Here is a 24,383-nt window from a genome sequence, read left to right as displayed (position 1 = left end):
CGAACGTCTCTACTCGTACTAAGGTACATAATTATTCCGTGGGTCAGTCTAACCTCCCACGTCTCCCTGACCTCAGCGCGTGGGTTCAGGCCCTCACGCCTAACCATGACCAATCGAAGCAGCTTTTGTACGAAGTACTAAAATTTCATCCGATTTGGTACGCTGGAAATTGAAATCAATCATATTCACAACCGTAATGATAACAATAATAATCATAGAGAATAATCAGTCTGAACATCATTCCTCACAAAAGTGAAATTATATGGGAGTATTGACGAAGATGAACCTCCTCCTTACCCACACGGTGTGGCGCCATTAGGTGAAAGTGATACCTGTACGTCCACAGCCACGCTGACAACAGTGGAAAATGATTGATTGCCTCGGTGACGGTGGCCGAGTAGCAGCCCCTTGCAAAACCCATATATATATATATATATATATATATATATATATATATATATATATATATATATATATATATATTTGCTTTGTCGGTGTCTCCCGCGTTAGCGAGGTAGCGCAAGGAAACAGACGAAAGAATGGCCCAACCCACCCACATACACATGTATGTACACACACGTCCACACACGCAAATATACATACCTATACATTTCAAGGTATACATATATATACACACAGAGACATACACATATATACACATGTACATAATTCATACTGTCTGCCTTTATTCATTCCCATCGCCACCCTGCCACACATGAAATAACAACCCCCTTCCCCCCTCATGTGCGCGAGGTAGCGCTAGGAAGACAACAAAGGCCCCATTCGTTCACACTCAGTCTCTAGCTGTCATATGATAATGCACCGAAACCACAGCTCCCTTTCCACATCCAGGCCCCACAGAACTTCCCATGGTTTACCCCAGACGCTTCACATGCCCTGGTTCAATCCAATGACAGCACGTCGACCCCGGTATACCACATCGTTCCAATTCACTCTCTCTCTCTCTCTCTCTCTCTCTCTCTCTCTCTCTCTCTCTCTATATATATATATATATATATATATATATATATATATATATATATATATATATATATATGAAACGAAAGACAAAGATCCTTATGTTTACTGCAATTCATCATCTGCTTCCATTAATATATCCTGAATTCAAAGGGAATAAGCCATTCTCATGCGACATCTACGATTATGTACGAAACAAAGTGAGGTACTGTGTTGCTTGCATGCATTCTATCACATTAATAAACAACCACATTCTGAGACAAGCGCAATAGGCTTGTGGTCAGAATTCGGGTTCTCAAGGATGGCTCGCATGTTTGGTAGGTAGGTAGGTGGACCGAGCTGTTGAACCACCTTTGTGTGGGGGAAAAAAAAAAGGAAGGTGGGGTGATTCAAAGTTAGACCTGATCCATGTGTCTAATAACCCGATGAAGCTTGTGTCGCAGCTAGACCCATACCTACCTTACAGACCAGGGACTGCCAGGCTGATAAACGACTAGGATTGGACTTCTTTGGTGGTGTCATCCCCCCCTGTTGCCAGGCTTAATGGATCGGTGTTAGCACGAAAGACGGTGGAGACATATACGAGTCACCCGAAACCTACACCACAAATCTAGATCACTAAATCAACGTAACACGAAATGATCACTGGACGTCCTTACGTCTAGATTAACACTAGAATGATTAATGGTACGCTTTAACAAACTTGAATAATCTAGTATGTTTACTGTACTGTGCTAAACTAATGCGACGATAATATCTCAAGAAAATATAATATCAACGAAGGTACAGCAACGCGAAATCAGCCTCAAACATATTCCTTTTCTGTTTTGTGGACTTAAGAATATATGCTTCTGTATTCTCAGGCTAGGTTAACTAAGTATACAAGTATGGTAGGCTATTCATTCCACACGACCAAACTTAAGCTAGTCTATTCAATCTACTCCACCAAACTTAAATCAGACTCGTTGAAGTAGCATTCATCAGGTACACTTATATAATCGTGTTACCTTCATAAAACTTACACTAATATTACGTTGATAGCCGACATTACGTAAACGTTTGCATTTGTACACTTGTAGCCTTCCACAAACGCACAACAATGTCAAACTCTCCTTACCGACATTATCCTGAGTGTAATCTACTAACATTTCAAGATTACTAAACTATTCCAGTAAGAATCTCGTATTATTAAGTCCATCTGCCGTCGTAACATAATATATCTAGCCTATAGCCTTTAAGGTGGACGATGGATATAGAAGCGGCTCTTTGCCATTTGACAGAAACAGTTGAAATGGTTGACAGCACAGCAATACAAACATACAACTTGTTGAGAGAAGGGAAAAACTTTCAGGCGACTTAATAATGTCTTGTAAGACTGAATTGTTCCGTACGTCATGGTAGTAAGAAAATGATAATCCAAGCACCACTTTGTTTACATTTCTTTCTGCTCGTATACCATGCTATCCACGAACGTTCTAACCGTTATTGTGGTAAGATCACATTCTGCACCAGCGTGGCCTACAAATGACTGCAACTGCTGTTAGATTGGATGAACACAGGAAAAAAGAAAAGACATATGTCCACAAACCAAAAGCCACCGCCTCCCAGCGGCGTAACCGGAAGCTGAATTCATTTGAAAAGTTCGCAGGATATTTCATCTTTCGAAGATAGCATGACCGATAATATAAATCATTTTTTAGTAATATATATATATATGTTTAACGTGAACGCAATGACGTCTGGTTCAAATGACCAATACGACACCCATGCGCACGAGGCAACAATAGCAAGGATCTGGGTCGGTTCTCATTATGGTGCAACCTACTTGAACTGTCTGGCATGTTTAGTTTAACCTGGTTTACAGCGTTGTTGCTGTAGGTAGAGAGCCGACGTCTTTGGTTTCATTATAAGAATCTTGGTTCAGTGCCCTCACCCACGCTAATCTGTTGCTTCGCTTCACAAGTATCCGAAAAATTAATTACATAAATTCCCTTCGAACACAGAGGAAAGTGCAATTGTAAATCGATACTCAAGAAAAAAAAAAAGTCCTGTGTGTCTACCATTAGCCAAGTCTAGTCAAAAACACGTATACAAGTTATAATTCTTTTTCTAAATGCTAGTCATGCACTGAGGAGAGTGATGAGTATAATACTAGTCATGCACTGACGGTAGTGATGAGTATAATACCAGTCATGCACTGAGGAGAGGGATGAGTATAATACTAGTCATGCACTGAGGGTAATGATGAGTATAATATCCAACTTACCGTCCCACTTGTTCCTGGATTAAGACCTCGAACTTTTGTGGCATCGGTGGGATCTCTCTCGCTGCACCTTCCACCCTCCTCGTAGTTACGTCTTCCTGCACGAATACGAGAACATGTTCATTAACCCCTTCATGACTTTGTGGCATGGGACTTGAATCCGTCGGTACGACCTGTGGTCACAACGACACGACCCTCGAGTATTGTTCATTATACGTCAGGGTCGTACCATCGCGTTTGCAGGTCGTAGCGTCGTGTTCAAGTGGTGTACAACTCTCGTATATACACCGCGACTAATATAGCGTAATTGAAAACTCAAGTTACAGTATCCACCTTTACTAGTATGTTACCTAAGCGGTATAAACAATAGCTTATGTAACTTCAGGCTAATATCCCTTACAACGTGTTATAAACTACATGGTAACATGACTTTCCAGTGTGTGTGTCTGTACTTGCCTGCCCGCAGGTGTTCGTGTGTGTGTGTGTGTGTGTGTGTGTGTGTGTGTGTGTGTGTGTGTGTGTGTGTGTGTATGTATGTATGTATGTATGTATGTATGTATGTATGTATGTATGTATGTGTATGTGTGTGCGTATGTATGTGTGTGTATGTATGTATGTATGTATGTATGTATGTATGTATATGTATGTATGTGTGTTTATATGTGTGTGTGTGTGTGTGTGTGTGTGTGTTCATGTATGTGTGTGTGTTTATGTATGTATGTATGTATGTATGTATGTATGTATGTGTGTGCGTGTGTGTGTTTATGTGTGTATGTATGTACACTAGTCTTACATGTAAAACAAGAGTACAAACTTGATCAGTAGTAACGAAAAGTATGTTTTCACCATATAACAGCAGGCAGAGCAATGCAACTCACTATCTCTACCACACTGCCTGTCTGATCAGGGTCACTTTTATGAAGGTGAAACACAGAGACGTGTCCGAGGAGATGGCGTTACGCCATTGCAGTGAAGGACATATACCAAGATATTCACACTTGACTCACTGTCTTCTCTGGTCCTTTTGCTCACGCTCATTCACCTTATGTACCCTCGTCTACCACTACCTCTCTTTCCTTTGTACTCTCTCTCTCTCTCTCTCTCTCTCTCTCTCTCTCTCTCTCTCTCTCTCTCTCTCTCTTGCCTTCCCTTACTAACCATCAAAAAAGGAGAGAGAGAGAAAAAAAAAAAAACCCGTCACTGCCGCTCCACTTGGGCTGTGTTGTTGAAGGGAGACCAGAGTACAAACACGGGTCAAGTGACGCGCGTTCGTCTGCCTTGTATATTGTGTCTGCCATGTGATACTGCAGGGACGGTGGTGGTGGTGGTCGTCCAGCGTAACACGACAGTGTCTGGCCCTCCCCATCTATGGGTAATGACCATACACCGTATACGATAATTCAGACCGAGGCGAGTCATGATGACTGACACACCACGATCGGGAGAGATGTATGATAATTCCGAAAGCAAGTTAGAGATAACACAGTGTTACTAGGGTGCATGTAACACACTGCTTACAGTAGTGTGTGTGTGTGTGTGTGTGTGTGTGTGTGTGTGTGTGTGTGTGTTAAGGATTATTGTCCAAGGGGCCAAATACCTTGTATAATAATGTTCCTCCGTGATATACGTTATGGGAACCTACAAAGCGTCACGAGAAATGTGTTTACACCTTGGCACAGTAATCTATGTTAATGTTAATGACTCTACGGAGTGGAAAGAAACTGGTGTTGAGCAGTTACAAAAATTCTCATACCTCGCTCCTGTTTACGATGCCACAAATAACGTTATGTCACCATGGCAAGAGATTACGACAGTGTCGCAAGAAAGACCGAGATGTTCAAGACGCGTGATGGCAACGTCTCGTCAATGCTCATGCGGTTTGTCGTAAATGTTCGAAGGCAAGTTTACGCAACTACAATCATACAGACATTGATTTGACAGTGAAGTGACTACCATAATGTGTGTATGCTGTTGGGCTTTCAATTGATATCGAGATCAAAATGGCAATTATGCCAGAAATCGTAATATCCTCACTAAACATATCAGCTTCGAACGGCCTTACACCAAACTTCGAAGCTTCGATCAGTGTGAGTGCTTCAGTGGCCGGACATAGTCCACACAACCGCTTCCTCCATTACATGATCCCAGCCCCCTGCAAGGCCCAACCACCTACCCCCTACCAACGCCCTACTCACCCTTGCCGCGACCCCAACCCCTCAATATATATATATATATATATATATATATATATATATATATATATATATATATATATATATATATATATATATATATAAAATGATCGTAGTTTCCCGCGTTAGCAAAACAGCGCCACGAACAGACTAAGAAAGGCCACATGCACTCATACCCATTCTCCAGCTGCCTTCTGCAATGCAACGAAACCACAGCTCCACATCCACAACCTGGACCCACAGATGCTTAACATGGCTTGGTCCATTCCAGTGACAGCACTTCAATCCCAGTATACCTTATCGTTTCAATTAACTCTTTCCCTTGCACGCATTACTCCCTCCTGCATGTCCAGGCCCCGATCGCTCATTTCTTTTGATCTTTTTACTCCATCCTTCCCTCTCCAAGTTGATCCCCGCTTCTCCTTGTTCCCTCCATTTCTGACACATATAATGTCTTTGTCAACCTTTCCTCACTCATTCTCCCCGTATGTCCAAGCCATTTTTGCACACCCTTTTGGGCTCTCTCTACCACACTCTTTCTATTACCACACATCTCTCTTACCCTTTTATTACCACATATCTCATATATTTTTCATGCATATTCGCCATTTCCCGCATTAGCGAAGCAGCGTTAAGAATAGAGGAACGAGAATTAGAGGGAATATCTTCACTTGGCCCCCTTCTCTGTTCCTTCTTTTGGAAAACTTAAAAAACGGGAGGAGAGGATTTCCAGTCCCCTGCTCCCTCCCCTTTCAGTTGCCTTCTACGACACGCAGGGAATACGTGGGAGGTATTCTTTCTCCCTTATCCCCAGGGATATATATATATATATATATATATATATATATATATATATATATATATATATATGTGTGTGTGTGTGTGTGTGTGTGTGTGTGTGTAAGAGTGTGTTCGCTCCTACATAGCGTCACACTGTCACGTGGCTTGGGTGATGCTCATCAACCTTATCGTTTCCTGGCATCAACGGGAGCTGCTATGGGGCAGCTGGCAGCAGTTTACGATGATTATATGATACCAAAGACGGCACCCTGCACTGCCGCTCAGGTAGAATGTGGAGCTTATGAGGTTGACTTTCATATATATATATATATATATATATATATATATATATATATATATATATATATATATATATATATATATATTTATTTATTTATTCATTTATTTATTTATTTTGCTTTGTCGCTGTCTCCCGCGTTTGCGAGGTAGCGCAAGGAAACAGACGAAAGAAATGGCCCAACCCACCCCCATACACAATGTATATACATACACGTCCACACACGCAAATATACATACCTATACATCTCAATGTACATGTACACATATATATACACACAGAGACACATTACACATATACCCATGCACACAATTCACACTGTCTGCCTTTATTCATTCCCATCGCCACCCCGCCACACATGGAATACCATCCCCCTCCCTCCTCATGTGTGCGGGGTAGCGCTAGGAAAAGACAACAAAGGCCTCATTCGTTCACACTCAGTCTCTAGCTGTCATGCAATAATGCCCGAAACCACAGCTCCCTTTCCACATCCAGGCCCCACAGAGCTTTCCATGGTTTACCCCAGACGCTTCACATGCCCTGATTCAATCCACTGACAGCACGTCAACCCCGGTATACCACATCGATCCAATTCACTCTATTCCTTGCCCGCCTTTCACCCTCCTGCATGTTCAGGCCCCGATCACTCAAAATCTTTTTCACTCCATCTTTCCACCTCCGCCTTGAAGAATGTGTGGAAGTCGAGAACATTATCTCGGAAAGCAAAAATGGGTATGTTTGAAGGAATAGTGGTTCCAACAATGTTGTATGGTTGCGAGGCGTGGGCTATGGATAGCGTTGTGCGCAGGAGGATGGATGTGCTGGAAATGAGATGTTTGAGGACAATGTGTGGTGTGAGGTGGTTTGATCGAGTAAGTAACGTAAGGGTAAGAGAGATGTGTGGAAATAAAAAGAGCGTGGTTGAGAGAGCAGAAGAGGGTGTTTTGAAATGGTTTGGGCACATGGAGAGAATGAGTGAGGAAAGATTGACCAAGAGGATATATGTGTCGGAGGTGGAGGGAACGAGGAGAAGTGGGAGACCAAACTGGAGGTGGAAAGATGGAGTGAAAAAGATTTTGTGTGATCGGGGCCTGAACATGCAGGAGGGTGAAAAGAAGGCAAGGAATAGAGTGAATTGGATCGATGTGGTATACCGGGGTTGACGTGCTGTCAGTGGATTGAATCAGGGCATGTGATGCGTCTGGGGTAAACCATGGAAAGCTGTGTAGGTATGTATATTTGCGTGTGTGGACGTATGTATATATATATATGTGTGTATGGGGGTGGGTTGGGCCATTTGTTTCGTCTGTTTCCTTGCGTTACCTCGCAAACGCGGGAGACAGCGACAAAGCAAAAAAAAAAAAAAAAAAAAAGAAAAAAAAAAAAAAAAAAAAAATATATATATATATATATATATATATATATATATATATATATATATATATATATATAAGCTAGAGCCCCTTCTCACTTCAGCAGGGCACCACCAGGAACAAAAGAATGATGACATTTGCACACATCCTTTTCCTAGTTATGTATAATGCATTGAAACAAAGGCCAACCATGCATAACTAAGTTCCACACACTGCTCCTAGACTAACCTTGACTTGTATATGCCGACTCGGCTCCAACTCATCCTCTCAAGTGCGCGCTTCTCACCCTCCCTGAATTCTAATGACCCCGATACCCCGAAGCCTTCTGCACGCCACGGGACCGAAGACATGGGAAGATAGTGTGAAGCAGGCTTTGGGATATCGGGGCCTTAACTTTCAGAACGACGAGAGGCATGTAGTGTACAAGACGAGACATGGGAAAAATAGTGTTCTGTACAGGATGAGTAAAGGTGGGAGGCGTGTCCTGAACGGGATGAGTTAGGGCGAGAGGCTTACGCTATACAGGACGAGTCGGATCGAGGTGCTATATGTGGGGAGACGTGCTGTAATTGGACTGAACCAAGACACATGAAGCAAAGAAGGTGAACCCTGGAGTAGTGTGTGGGGGCTTGACATAGATGGTGGCCTCTGGTTTCGGTACATTATAAGTGACGCAAGTTAGATAACTGTACCTTTGTTCCTGGCGCTATCTCGCTAAGGCCGGAAAGGCAGTTTGGTATGGTTCATTAGTAAACAAAGCGGGGAAAAAGCCTTTACAATAAGGTTCTTGTGGGATTTACGTTAAGCGGAGCAATAGAATGTCGCAACAAATGTGTTTACACCTTGGTGAAGCAGTCGGCGCGAATGGTCATTACTGTACAGGGAAGACAAGAGCAGCGAGGCGAGTATAAACTGCACGTGCCTCGTCCCTGTTTATGGTATCACAGATAATGTTACATCTGAGCACCAGCTACTGTGGTGTACAGGGACAACCACTCCATTAGACTCCACTGTGTAACCATCTGTATACTCTACCCTCAGTGACAGTGCACTGTGAACTCTACCATCTGCCACTGTGACAGTGCACCGTGCACTGGACTGTGCTATCTACCCCAGCGGCAGTGCACGGTGCAATTTACGGTACCATCTACATCTACTCTTGAGGTAGTAAACGTATACTCTACGGTATCACACCATAATGAGTAGTAGTAGTAGAAGCAGCAGCGGCAGTAGTTTTGAATGGCTGGCTATCTTCCACATTTCACTTGAAAACAAAAATCAAAACGATATTTGCCAACATGTCTTTATGCATTTCTCAAGTAATCTAAGGAAGTAAGATCGAAGAGTTTTGGGTGATCCGAGGTCAAACAAAACCACTCCTGCTTCTTCCTTCAAGTTAACCTTGTCATAGTGCCAACATTCTACAGTCTTGGTCCCCCCCTACACCATGTGGTATAGGAGGAGTGACGTGCTGTTAATGGACTGAACCAGGGCGTATGAAGCAACTGGTGAGACACCACGGAAAGGTTTGTTGGTCCTGGTTGTGGTTATGAGGATGTGGTCTCGGTGTATTATATATGTCAGCTTGAGAATAGATGCGAGGGACTTTTTCTTCGTCTGTCCCTAGCGCTACCTCGCTGACACAGGAAATGGCGATATATATATATATATATATATATATATATATATATATATATATATATATATATATATATATATATATATATATATATATATGTCTGTCTCCTTCCAACTATCGACTCCCCCACCATCATCAGCAACCACCGCTCCTCCTCCTCCTCATCATCATCATCATCATGGGAGTCTCCTAGCAACCACCTCCTCTCCTCCTCCTCCTCCTGCTCCTCCTCCTCATCATCATCGTCGTCATCATCATGGGCGTCTGTCGTCCTGGGCCGCCCAGCCACCGCTCGCTCCCTGGCCGTGTTTTTGAGCTGGTGTCCCCTTACCATCAACACAAGTATCGGGCGTCGGGGAGGGTTACGTGCTATGACGCGTCCTCAGGAGAGAGAGAGAGAGAGAGAGAGAGAGAGAGAGAGAGAGAGAGAGAGAGAGAGAGAGAGAGAGAGAGAGAGAGAGAGAGAGAGAGAGTGTGTGTGTGTGTGTGTTTCGGTGGGTTGGAAGAAAAGGGGGGGGGGGGAAATGAAGAAGTCATTAGAGAAGATGTGGTGAGCGCGGAAGGAGGAGCTAAGCAAGACGGGCATTGTAAGAGTGGAGAAGAGAGCGTACGGGAAGAGGTGAAAGTGTGAGAAAAACCGAGAAATGTTCAATGACAAGTAGTTAATGACTGATTAACGTGATACTGAGAACACCCGCCTCTTTCCTCTTGAAATCTGAATATGAAATCTATCTATCTATCTATCTATCTATCTATCTATAGGTCTTGACCCATCCTGTACTGTGCTTGCATCTGTGAACTAAATACATGACCCCCTCAGCCTACCAATATAACGTCCTATATAACCAAGTATATTTGTGTGACTCGGTGTACTTAAAACGTGTCGAATATCTGTAATATCTTGCCTGTGCCATTGCATGTGATCTTGTAAATAAAGTGATCAAATTAAAGCTAACCTCTCTGAAGGCATCATACACCCACGCACTCCGCAGACCTACCATCACACACACACACACACACACACACACGCCATAGCCTGTGAGCGGTCTGCTTAAGTCGGTTCGCAAGACTGGACGCTTTAAGTGCCATGGAAAGAAAAGGTTTTATGCTCCTAAGGTCCACGACGTCTGTTCACGAATGACGCCATAATGTGCTCAGATATCAACCCTGGTTCTCTTTATATAGTCACCGCGACAGACCCTGTCCTCCTCCTCCGCCGAGTGCCCGAGACTGTGCGATACACAGCGGGTGTAATTAGATCAGCGTGCGTTTTCCATTAATCCCCTCCAGTAAGGTTTCCGTCAGGGATCTGATTCTTCTCCTAGTTTGTGAGGCGGGAGCGTGAAATTCCAGAGACCGGTGGATGGAGGTGTTGCTACACACGATTACCATCTTTAGAAGCACTTTCATTTCGCACGCACTGATGAGTTGCGCCCTCATACAAAACGAATTATACGTAGCCTCACGGGGTTCTATACATAGCGTGTAACCACCTCCTACGTGTTATCAGATACAAGAAAATACAAAGTAATGTCATGACACTTTTCCCTGTATCTATCGACTCTGCATCTATCGACCCTGTATCTATCGACTCTGCATCTATTAACTCTCTATTCATCTAACAATTCACGAAAGTTTGCATACGGCGTTTTGAAGTTTGCTCTTCGTGCGGGGTACTAAAACAAATGTGGGCGCTGGTCCGAGTGTCAGTATTTGCGAAAAGAGGTCGAAGTGTTCAGAGATCCGGCGCGGAATTAACACAGTTGCTGGACTTTTCGTTCACTCTGTGTCCTCTCTTGGCCTATGGCCCTGAGGATGAGCGCACAACACATTCGCCAGTTTCTGTGGCATAACATCAGGCACAGCGAATAACGGATCACATCCATCCTAGTCAAAATCGATTGCAACACACACACACACACGCGCACAGTGGCGATGTATCGCAACATGAAAGCTGATCTGGAGAGAGAATCCATGGGGGCCGGCGTTGGTGCCGTGCGTCCTTGGAGACGTCAGCAGTGGAGGATTACATCGGCGCGTCCGCGGTGGAGGATTACTTGGTCGCGCCCGAAGTGGATTACATGGGCGTGCCCACAGTGGAGGATTACATTGGTGCGTCTGCAGTCTTAAAATATCCCCTTGTAACTGAACCGTGGCAGCAAGTGTTCCTTAACGCAGCAGTAAGCCTTACCATCACTCACTGAAGGGTCACCGTTGCCGGGCGGTAATGACACACACACACACACGTTCACTTGTTATTGAGAGAGAGAGAGAGAGAGAGAGAGAGAGAGAGAGAGAGAGAGAGAGAGAGAGAGAGAGAGAGAGAGAGAGAGAATTACTATTTCTTTCGTACACACAATTCATTATACATGAACTTCTTATGTCACACTACTGAGAATGGATGGATGTCTTTGCTTTATAAATCACCAAGAGGTGATAAACACTTTGACTGAATTACTACCACTTTCTCCTTATCTGTAACTATATGCACTTTTAATAATCTATATAAATACATGCAGTTATCGGCGGGTGGGTGTAATGGCCCATTTACACTGTACGGTGAGGGAGTTCTACACTCGTAGCGTCCCTATCTCTGGATCTTTCTCAACCTTCATACAACTTCTCAATACGTCTGTATGCCGTCTGGATCCCCTAGTTCAATCCATTCATCTACGACTCTCATGCTACACAAATAGTTTTACATTTTCCAACAACTTTTGTTTGACCTCATGCTATAACCTCTACTTGTTCTACCACTGCATCTTTCGAAGGCATTTTTTTTTTCACTCTTGACGTCATCAAACTAGTTTAAGAACTTACAAGCTTGTGATTAAGCCACCCCTTACTCTTCTCTACTCCAGTGTGTGTGCGTGTGTGTGTGTGTGTGTGTGTGTGTGTGTGTGTGTGTGTGTGTGTGTGTGTGTTCAAATTGATTACAAAAAAAAGAGAAACCACATTTCATCACGATGAATCAGCTCAGTAAGAACCCCCCCCCCCCCTAACTACAACAATCATGACGTGACCATCTCCAACAAACCCAACTCGGGCGACCTCCAACACCACCCCCACCACCTCCAACAACATCCATAATACAAGTGACCCACAAAGACCCATAGATAATACAGTATCACTTCCCTTCACAGCGCTTCACAACTCCATAACCATCAACTATAACCACAAGAACACAAAGAATCAGTGCAATAGCCATGAACATCATCTGGGTAAAAACCTTTTCCAAACAGACCGCAGCACAGAACTACACCAACCCAGCCTCGTCAGCCGCCGTAACCTTGACAAACTCAGTAACGACCACAGCCCGCCGAGGTCAGACGTACGCAGCATCAACAACCAGGATAGAAGTGTACGATTTCCCCGCTGAAAAAAGAGGATCTGGTGGCAGCCCACGCCTGCCGCCCACAACACCCCACCACCGGCGACTGGGATACACATCGCCCTGTCTGCAGGCAGCTGGATTACGCGTTGGCAACATTAGACCCCGCTGCCCACACTGAGAGCACGAGGGGTGTCGCACGGATTGGCAACGGTGACTAATTTCTTACCTAGGATGTACACAGACGTTCTGATCCTCCATCAGACGATCGCATTAGCCCGGAGAAACCTCAACCCCTCCTCCTCCACACCCCGTTCCCTCCTCCTCCTCCTGCCCAGTCTTAAAGTCAACTAAAGTTAAGGTTTGTTTACGTTTCTCCCAAGTTTAGCTGTGTTAGCTTAAAGGGTTTGTCTGGCAGGGTCGGGTTTCGGTAGGTACTGCCTTTAGTAAACAATAGCAACAGATGTAAGGCCCAAAGCTAATGTTCGTTGTCTTAGGTTAGGATTAGAGCAGCGCTGGGAAGGGCTGGGCGTACGGTGATGTAGCAGCTAGACGGGCAGGGTATGGTGGGTAGTGTGAGGTCATCATCGGAACACTATCATCACCACCATATGTGCGCCGCCGGCCACCCACCCTCCAACCTCGGAGGGGAGTGTGGCAGCCACTGGCATCGAACCCAAGTACTGCTGAAGGAACTTCTCATAAAGACTATGATACATTTTCGCCTTTTCACTTTTTTTTTTCTTTTAACTGATTCCCTTTAATACATCAGCATCCATGACATGATCACATAATTAGTAAAAAAGCATTCTTAATTTGACTCTCCAATTATGTGAGTCGAGAAAGACACACACAACACACACACACACACACACACACACACACACACACACACACACACACACACACTGCTCGTCGTTTCCCGCGTCAGTGAGGAACCTCCAAGAACAGACGAAAAATTGACCTCATTGATTAAAACTACAGCCCCCTATCCACAACCAGGATTGGTAGAGTGTCTGCACAGTGTCACTGTATGAAGACATGGAGGTCAGAGTGTTCTAATCATAGCTGTATGTTTGTCGAGTGTATCTGTAACGTTGTATGGGACAGTGATCATTGGGAGGGTGGTGGCTCACAGAGAACATAATACTGGAGAAGAACAATGTGGTTTTGGGTCGTAGAGAACGTGTGGATCAGGTGTGTGCTTTGAATAATTTGAGTGAAAAATACTTATAGAACAGTGGGATTTGTATGAGGTATTTATGGATCCGGAGAGAGCATACGAAGTGTTGACAGAGATGCCTTGTGGAAGGTGCAATGAATGTAATGATGTATGGTGTGGAGGAACGCTACATTAGAAGCAGTTAGTAGAGTTCGTCGCGTGTGTGCGAGTAGGTAGAGAGGAAGGTGAGTGGTTCTAGATGAAGGTGGGTCTGTGACAGGGTGTGTGAAGTCACCAGTGATGAATGAAGCGAAAGCGTGAGTTCTGGGGTTAGGAGCAGGTTGAGTTCTAGTCGTGGAGAGAGTGGCTTGGGAGATGAGTCTGTAACTGTTTACTGATGACGTTGCTAAGTGGCGGATTCGAGTGAAAAACTGCAGAAGTTGGTTTGTTAGTCTGTGAGAATGTGGGACAGTATCATATATATATATATATATATATATATATATATATATATATATATATATATATATATACATGAGAGAGAGAGAGAGAGAGAGAGAGAGAGAGAGAGAGAGAGAGAGAGAGAGAGAGAGAGAGAGAGAGAGAGAGAGAGAGACGTGTCGGTGTTACCGAACTACGCCCACACGTGGTTACACCGCAAGTGAGAAGTCAGTTTCGGAGAGTCAGTATCGTGAATGTCTGTTCTCATTCACGATCATAAACAGCCTCGTTAGGACTCGTGTTCTGTTGCTCTTGCAATTCAATAGCAAGTCTCGTCGGGGATTTCTCACCCCAAAAATAGATCATCATTTCCCAGCTGCTACTCTGAGCGCAAACTGGAAGATACAGTGGCTCAATACAAGGGGTTCTGAAGTTGGATATCTAAACAGGTTCTGTGGGGCCTGGTTGTGTGCGTGGAGCTGTGATTTTCGGTGCACTGCGCATGGCAGATGGAGAATGGGTGTGAGTGAAGCGGCCATTCTTCGTCTGTTCCTGGCGTTACATTGCTAACGTGGTAAACAGCGGTCATTATACAAACGGGGGTTCATGAGAAAGGGACCTCAGTCACCCTCGCCATCCTGGTGACGGGAACAGGAGGGAGGAAGACCTGGGGTGCGAGGGTGAACTGGCGGGCTGAGTCCTTTCCCCCTATACGACCCTGACGCTTCCGGACCAGGAGGTGGAGTGAGGGAGGAGCAGCTCCCGCCATCCTGGGTCTCAAGGGCTTGAAAGGAAGGAGGGCCATGGTCAACACTGAGCCCCATTATCACCACAGGATTGCTGAACCATATATTATACACACACACACACACACACACACACACACACACACACATATATATATATATATATATATATATATATATATATATATATATATATATATATGACGGTACTAATGTCCAAAACTAACCACATACAAATTTTCAAATGAAATGGGATAAGACTTTCTTTCAGTAGTTGACATTCAAAAGTCGCCCCCTCAAATTCAAAACTTTAACTGATCGTGGAGAGAGTGCTACATGTGTCCAGGCTGCTCGCACAGTGCTTGCTCTGCCTCCAGTCATCGCTGATTGTGATCATCGCTGGGGATCAGCACCACAAAGCTCACCAAGCAAGACCTGGTGGAAGCGCCAGCCATCAACGGCGCATTTCCCACACCAGCAGGTTTACTGCGTATCTTCCCGTGGCTCCCCTTCAAGTAGCGATGGGAGATGGTAAGGGGTTCCAGTGTTGTGGTCCCCCTCCCGGTTGGACCACGTGAAGGGTCAGGCTAGATCTGGAGGTCTTGAAGCGGGGTTCCCTTACTGAAGGTTGGGTGAGGTTGACTGGTTTAATTGTTTTCAATATACCTCATTCTCCCTGTACTTCATCTCCCTCCCAGTTTATCAATCATGTTATTCAAGGAGGAGAAGGAGGAGTTGATAAACATGTCCCCAACTTGTGAGCTGATTTACTTTATCCAGTGGAAATAAGTTGCAATCACTAGAAATATTGAAGTCGAATTTCCTCCATCGGAACATAGAAAAGACGGCATTTAATATCTTCAATCTCCGACGACTCCCAGTGTTGCTGGTGGTCAAATTTCCGAATGGAAATACGTCACGACCCTTGAACACGATAGCGGGACCCACGAGCGTCACGACCCTTGAACATGATAGCAGGACCCACGAGCGTCATGACCCTTGAACAGATAGCAGGACCCACGAGCGTCACGACCCTTGAACGCGATAGCAGGACCCACGAGCGTCATGACCCTTAAACACGATAGCAGGACCCACGAGCGTCGTGACCCTTGAACACGATAGCAGGACCCACGGGCGTCGTGACCCTTGAACACGATAGCAGGACCCACGAGCGTCGTGACCCTTGAACACGATAGCAGGACCCACGAGCGTCATGACCCTTAAACACGATAGCAGGACCCACGAGCGTCGTGACCCTTAAACACGATAGCAGGACCCACGAGCGTCGTGACCCTTGAACACGATAGCAGGACCCACGAGCGTCGTGACCCTTAAACTCGATAGCAGGACCCACGAGCGTCGTGACCCTTGAACACGATAGCAGGACCCACGAGCGTCATGACCCTTAAACACGATAGCAGGACCCACGAGCGTCGTGACCCTTAAACACAATAGCAGGACCCACGAGCGTCATGACCCTTGAACACGATAGCAGGACCCACGAGCGTCGTGACCCTTGAACACGATAGCAGGACCCACGAGCGTCATGACCCTTAAACACGATAGCAGGACCCACGAGCGTCGTGACCCTTAAACACAATAGCAGGACCCACGAGCGTCATGACCCTTGAACACGATAGCAGGACCCACGAGCTCGCCGGTCAGATCTCTGGTTATGATGGCCTGGCCTTTCATCTCACCCTTAATGGCTAGGTCAAAGGCCACGCTATCATACCGCAGGTCACGCCCCCTGTACTCAAGGGGGTTAGGACGATACCACAGACGTTAGCCAGGGCAACTCCTGCGACATTCACATGTGTATTCTCAGACTGAACGGCAACTGATTCTTCTAAAGGCCATTCATCCCCGCAACACACATCATCTCGGTCAATTCTCGTGTCATACGTTCCACGAGTCTGTTGTGGGTTCTGGCTTGACGCATATAAAGCATCCACCGAATAACAATCACTTCCAACATCACACATACGTCCATACATTAAGCCTCGCTCTGTGTTCTTTCCATTCAAGCGAAGAACAATGGTTTACTGTGGTTGATTTCCTCGAAATTCGTACTCACAGTTCGCCGTCACTGTGGGGTACACTGCCTATAAAAATATCTTCATCTTTCTAACATACCATGACAAATCATCCAGCCCCATACACCAGTAACAGGGGCAAGTCAGAGCCGCTTGTGAGGACCATTCTACCCATATACCAACAGCAGGGGCGCGTCAGAACCCTTTATAAAGACCACCACTGTTATAACACCCACGAATTTTTTTTTTTTTTCCTTTTTTATTCCTGGTTGTTGAGGAGAGCAGGAAGGTTCGCGTTACGTGCTGCGGACGGGGCTAAGCGGAACCCGCCTCACAAGCGGCCACTGTCCTGCCCACCACCCGACACCCTTCACTACCCCTGCATCCGACACCACCAGCGGGGCCCCCGAGCTGAGGAACCTCTGTCCTGCTAAATGATGTTGTGCTTTGTACACACTGACCGCCCGCCCGCCTGCCTGCCTGCCATCTCTCTCTCTCTCTCTCTCTCTCTCTCTCTCTCTCTCTCTCTCTCTCTCTCTCTCTCTCTCTCTCTCTCCGCAGTGGGCAGCCACCGAACCTGGGAGGCTTATCATTATCGGTACTCATCCGCCTGGGTGTATATCGGGAAGGCCAGCGACGGTTGCGCGGTGAGCCATCTTTTCATTGGCTGTCACGTTTCACTCCTCTGGCTCAGGTTGCTGTCTTTCCCTTCTGCTTCGCCCACACGTGGGCCGCTGGCATTCACTCCACAAACATACAATCCCTCCACCTCGCACTTAATACCCACACGACAATGCGTTAACTCACGCGACTCGTTCATCTCAGCTCTGTTCCTACAGTAAGCGCTGCGCGTTAGCCCTGCCTCATGGCAAATATATCATCGTTGTTGGTACGACGTAGGTAATGAAGTCCCTCCCACCTCACGTACTCTCACACAGGCACACTTTCTCACTCACAATCATTACAAGTTACAACAGCTTGTACCTCCTTATCATCAACCTATTTCATGTTAAGATGTTACCGGAACGTCACGAGTTTAGGTTCATAGAATCGACGGATTTCACTACTAAGATCGGGTATGGCGGCCCAAAGAAGAGCAGGCGAAGGAACTTGTGCCAAAAAAAGGGTTATCATCATACAGTAAACATTGATGTAAGGGTATACCCAGCTCATGATGAGCGATAGAGTAGCATTATATGAGTAAGGTCTTGAGTGGCGGTGATAAAACTGTTGGTAGATGCTATGGTCCGTGGGTTATACTGGCAGGGGGCGAGAGACTACGTCACTCTGACGTAAAAGGAGTTTTTGTTTTTTTTCCTATCATTATCTAACTGATCAACATGAACGATGACCAGCTTTCTGTCAGCTAAAAGTGGGGTAGTCTGTCAAGACATGATTACACATCCCAATCTTTCGTTCTGAACTAAACATCTTATTTACTGATACAGGTAATGATAATGATAATAAAAATAATGATAATATTAATGATATTGATAATAATAACAATAATATTAATGATGAAAATGATAATAACAATAATGATTATAATGATAATAATAACAAGAACAATAATAATAATAATAATAATAATAATAATAATAATAATAATAATATTAATAATAATAATAATAATGATTATGATAATAATAATAATAATAATAATAATAATAATAATAATAATAATAATGATAACAGTAATAACAAAAACAATAATAATTCTTACCTAAATCAACTTGGTACCTTGACTGCAAATGGATAACTGAGATAAACTCCAGAATTAAAAATGCTACGAGTTAACGAATGGTAAAAATTCCAAATGACGATCAAGAAGGTGGTGGTAAAAGATTTCTCGGTTGGTGGATGTGGCTTGACGCTGACGGCCTTAACGACTCTGCCAGGTCTGAAACCCAACCAACCAACCAACCAACCGATCAACCAACCGACCGAATGACTTCAATTGCGTAGGCCGTACGCATGGGTGGGTGAGGAGGTCTGACAGTCTGGACGTTTACGACGACCCTTACGTTAGCATACTAGCGCAATCTGCGACCTCGCCCCTCACCCTAGGGTGGTAACGTCGCGTTCACGCGCCATACGTCATTATCCAAGTGTTCCTGGCCACTTCAGTCTGCTCTAGCACCTCAATACAAGACAAGACGATCTATAAAACTATAAGGTAACAGCGAAAACCTCTGAAATACCCCATCTGCTGTGAACGTCACAATTAAGGACACATTACCTCCCTCTTCTTAACACACTTTCTTCACTAGGTACATCAGAATATCATTGTGATTTATTTTTCTACAAAAAAAAAAAATAACAGTTTACCTCTCTTGTATCCCAGCCCAGGATGGGTATCAAAATTCCTACAAGGAAGACCTGCATACTTATTTGCACATAATGCTTCACGTCCACCACCCCAAAAAAAAAACATTATGATTAGACTCAACTGGTGTTAGTAAAGGATCTCGCTAAACCTGGGCAGTGACCAGTTAGTGTCAGTGTTACAGACTTAGGTCAAAATACTACAGTCACCCGTAAAGTAACCTGCCTATTTCTGTGTCCACAGGCCATTACCCAACTCATGTTAACATCTGAGACCCGAAGTAAAAAAAAGAAAAGAATTTTTTTTAGATTTTTCTTCTTTTCAGAAACAAAATAAGGAAACAGTGTCGGCTCACTACACATATATTCTGACGCAAAAAAACATTAGAAAAGACACTCCTACAATCTCTACTAGATGAGAAAAATCTGTCATAAATCAGGTGCGCATCAAACAGATGACTACATTTCTCTGACGCAGGTGAAGAGAACATGTATTCCATTGTCATGACCTTGGGGGAAAAAAAGACGGAAGTTAGCTTGGTAACTCAGGAATAAAGTCATCATAGTGTGTGTGTGTGTGTGTGTGTGTGTGTGTGTGTGTGTGTGTGTGAGCGTTTCATGTGGGTATGTACGCTGACCATAACACTGTGACGCAACCTTTATGTGTCATTTGAGTTTTTAAAAGACAGTACGACGCGGGGTACAATGGCTTGTTTTTATTTTTTTTTTACTTCATCTTTAACTAATGCCAGGCCTTCATCACCAGCAGGATATGACCACTACGACCATCATCATTAAGGCACCATCACTAAGGCCATGGTTATCAGGCCATCATCATCAGGTCATCACCACTAAGGCCATCATCATCAAATCATCATCATCAGGTCATCATCAGACCATTATCACGAAGGTCATCATCATCAGGTCATTATCACGAAGGTCATCATCATCACGTCATTATCACGAAGGTCATCACCATCAGGTCATTATCACGAAGGTCATCACATCAGGTCATTATCACGAAGGTCATCATCATCAGGTCATTATCACGAAGGTCATCATCAGGTCATTATCACGAAGGTCATCACCATCAGGTCATTATCACGAAGGTCATCACCATCAGGTCATTATCACGAAGGTCATCACCATCAGGTCATTATCACGAAGGTCATCATCATCAGGTCATTATCACGAAGGTCATCATCATCACGTCATTATCACGAAGGTCATCATCATCACGTTATTATCACGGAGGTCATCATCATCAGGTCATAATCACTAAGGTTATCATCATCCATCATCACTCTCACATCCTATGTTCAAGAGCCTACATGATGATATAGTGAAGGCACTAAGCATCGATTATACTCTTTTGTGGATCTTAGTAAACCAGTTTTCGTAATCTTGTCTAAAGTATGTGCAATGGTTTCCATATCAACGGCTATGGACAAGTCGATAGCCACGATATTCATCGAACATACATATTAATCTCTCTGTTCTGTATGTTCAACGTGTATTACTGAGATTATACTGAGGTATACCTCATAATCAGTAGCCATTCTCCCCAGCAACATGAATATTATGCTCCATACTTCTAAACCAGTCAGCAGTCATTTATGTCCGGCTTCATACATATTATGTTCCACATTTCTATATAAGAAGCAAGTTAGGTTCTGGCCACAGTACTGCCTTCGCACAAACTTACTTCCTAACAGAATATAAACGCACCTTAAGTCCTCTAACGAGGGTTCACTGGAGGGCAATTTTGGTGTCAGGGGCCTCGACAATCCGAGATCCAACAACGTACATTGTTGACGTTTAAAGTCTCATACTTGTATTTCAGTTCCGGACTGACGGTAGGTTCACCTGTCGATGTCTTCCCTCACACTCCAAGCAGCCTCACTACCGAAGGTTCGCACTGGTTGCTCCTCATCGAGTGCCTCGCGTGGCTTGAACATCTATGCCTGGAGTAATGGAAGGCGGTCAGATACCACCCTAGCTCTAACCCTAAGCCATGTTGACCCAACGATCGCGTCGCCGATATTTCCATGACCCGGCGGGCAGTAACTCCATACGAGTTCCGGAGGAAGTATATTTGTAAAGATGGATCTTAAAGGAATCAACGGTGGGGCACCATCGGGAGTCGAGCCTGCGGCTTCATTTGACTCAACACGGGGAACCTCGCTAGGCTCGGACACCGGAAGGATAGACACACTGAGACTTTTTCTCAATCTGGTGGGTAGTGGTGCATGGTCTCGTTAATTCTCTTAACAAACAGGAAGTTAGCTTATCAAAGAGTCGAAGGATGTACAGCAGTTCCGTGTTGTCCGTTCGCAGTTTCCTCTCAAGCAAGGGATAAGCGATTATTCTAGGCGCACGAGACTGAGAAATAAACAGGTCTGTGATGGCATTAGGTGTTTTGTGCCGCATGCACGCGAAACCGAAGGGACCAACGTGTTATCTCCTTACGAAAGGATCGGGTAACTGGTTCAAACGCCTTCCTTGTAGGAGCCAATGCTTGCATTTGTTTGCCATGAACGACAATCTCCCAATCAGAACAAGTCATAAGCTTGCGTTGATTAAGTCGCTGCCCTTTGTACACACCATCATGAGCTATTGACGACTGACAGAATGACTTAGTATGGTCTCTCGGCCGGCGATCTTGGATTCTCTCTCCCTCCTACAAGGGTTCCGGAGTTCCCAACTCAAACTGACGGAAATGTGTCCACACTTGATCGTTTTAAGGAAGTAAAAGACGTAACAAGGTTGCAATGGATGAGATTAACCTGCGAGAAGACCATTAACGTTGCTTTCTTGCAACTCTTTATGTCCAGAGACAGGAAGGCCTTGGGAGCCACAAATTTGCCCGTCGAAATGGTTCCCGGCCCCTGAAGTAGCCGAGTTCGACTCGGTACAGCAGTCAGTCAGGCAATGGATCTGCTACTGATGAAATCTAGTAACTCCCGACGTTTTTTGTCTCAAAGGCCATCACAGGCCACCTTCCAAGTGTCTTGAGTTACTACAGGTTCATGGTAGTCATGATTCAACTTAGATGTGACCACAGATTTCAATTTTTCAACAGCCGGCCTTGAAGGCCACTTGAAAGCCGACAAAGGTTATTACCTACATCTTTATGGTCTTATGGTCTTTCTTTACCCCGTACAGCGCCGGACTACCTCGTCTCTCTAGTACTACATACCCGAACTTGCTCGAGGAAACTAATTTCCCTCAAGATCTCAACCAAGAGATGGTATACGTAAGAAAACTTTCATGTGACGTCACTCCTACATGTGTGTGTAGATGTCCGCTAATCCGCTCAACGAGGAACAACTTACACACACACACACACACCAGAACAAGGAAGTTCAGGTTAAGCCTCGGCTCTTTCGCTCTCACTTAGAGTCAGTTTCCTCGTCACGTTTCTCTTTCCCGCCAATCCTCCTCTCTCGTCTGGGCAAGGGACTTTGTTCTTACTACTGAAAAAAAAATAATCCCTCCGGCCACCTACGAACACAAGTCAGGCTAGGCAAAGCCCCAGCATCTTGTACTGAGGTTCATATCTTCGTCACTAAATTCTTGCAACCTATTTCTACCAGAGAAAGGAGAAGGAGGAAGAGGAAAAAGAAGAAGAAAAGAGATGAAGACGTGTCTCCATCGGGTTGCTCCGCAAGCGTCTAATCAGAACCATCAGTTGCTGGAACATTACCTCTGCCTGGCTCCTCGCTCACGATACTGCAGCTTGGTATACCTCACTTCCTCCTAGCTGGACGCAACTGTATTTCATGCATGTTATAATCAACGACAGTGTATGGTACCATCTATAGTCATGCCCCACACTATAATCCACGATCTGACTTGCCCGTTTTATGTGCACTAGTTCAGCCCACCGACAGAACGTCGCCATTATATACCAAGTCGATCCAATTCACTGTTTCCCTTACACGCCGCTCACCCTCCTGAATGTTCTGGCCCGACACCCGAAAGCCTGTTATTCCAACCTTCCATCTCCTCCTCTGTCGCCTCCTCCTCCCCTTTGCTCTCTCGTCTGACACACACATCCTCTTCGTCAGTCTTTCCTAACTCATCCTCTCCATACGTCTGACCCATTTCAACACACCCTGGTCGTCGGCCCTCTCATAAGCTGTCTTCAATCATTGCCACACTTTTAGACTGGCGTTACTTACGTGATCGACCGCCTCAACACTCAGGCATTTCATTTCCAACACGTCACTAGTAATAATAATAATAATAATAATAATAATAATAATAATAAAAGGCTCTAACATGCACAGAGTATATATGCAACATTAAGCAGGAGAAACCTATGAGAAAAAGAAAAAAGACGGGGATGTTAAGCACACAGTCTTCACATAAACACCAAACTCGAGGTTAATATGATGCCAGCGTAGATACTTTACGCCCGATAGACAATATATCATGTGGCAAGACGTTATCAACGGAAAGACTATCTATCTGCTCCTGGAGTTGTCAGGTCTAAGGCCATAAACAGTCCTCCAACTTAGGAAAACATATTCGAACTCAACCCAGTATCACAGTCAGGACCAATCTGACCCACCTTTTAAGAGAGAGAGAGAGAGCGGTATAACTTATCCTTCTTAATCTGCCTTCCCTTTGATGGTTACCTTTATATTAGCCTGGCGCTGAGTGAAGCTCAGCCGTGCTAGCTCACTCCACCGCCACACACCAACACTGACGACGTTGGGAAACCACACTTAACGTGGCGACTGTTGGCGGATCTCCTCGAGTCTACCAGTGAGAACATCAGGCAAAAGCTTCTTTCAGGCGAAGAACTCGTCTG

The 24,383-nt window shown here is 44.8% G+C and overlaps 2 protein-coding genes across 3 annotated transcripts in view; one reads left to right on the top strand and one right to left on the bottom strand.

Moving 5' to 3' along the window:
• Positions 1 to 24,383, bottom strand: part of LOC139760516 (uncharacterized) — a 746,927-nt gene that overhangs the window by 203,028 nt on the left and 519,516 nt on the right. For both annotated transcript variants that reach the window (XM_071683811.1, XM_071683810.1), the window contains one exon: positions 3,245 to 3,339. The gene's annotated coding sequence lies outside the window, so the exon portion shown is untranslated. The remainder of the gene's footprint in view (positions 1 to 3,244; positions 3,340 to 24,383) is intronic.
• The window catches only part of Sobp (Sine oculis-binding protein), a 323,491-nt gene that overhangs the window by 172,664 nt on the left and 126,444 nt on the right, over positions 1 to 24,383 (top strand).

This window comes from Panulirus ornatus, chromosome 37 (genome assembly GCF_036320965.1).
Source record: "Panulirus ornatus isolate Po-2019 chromosome 37, ASM3632096v1, whole genome shotgun sequence".
NCBI classification, from domain to species: Eukaryota; Metazoa; Arthropoda; class Malacostraca; order Decapoda; family Palinuridae; genus Panulirus; species Panulirus ornatus.
This window is presented reverse-complemented; position numbering and strand designations above follow the sequence as displayed.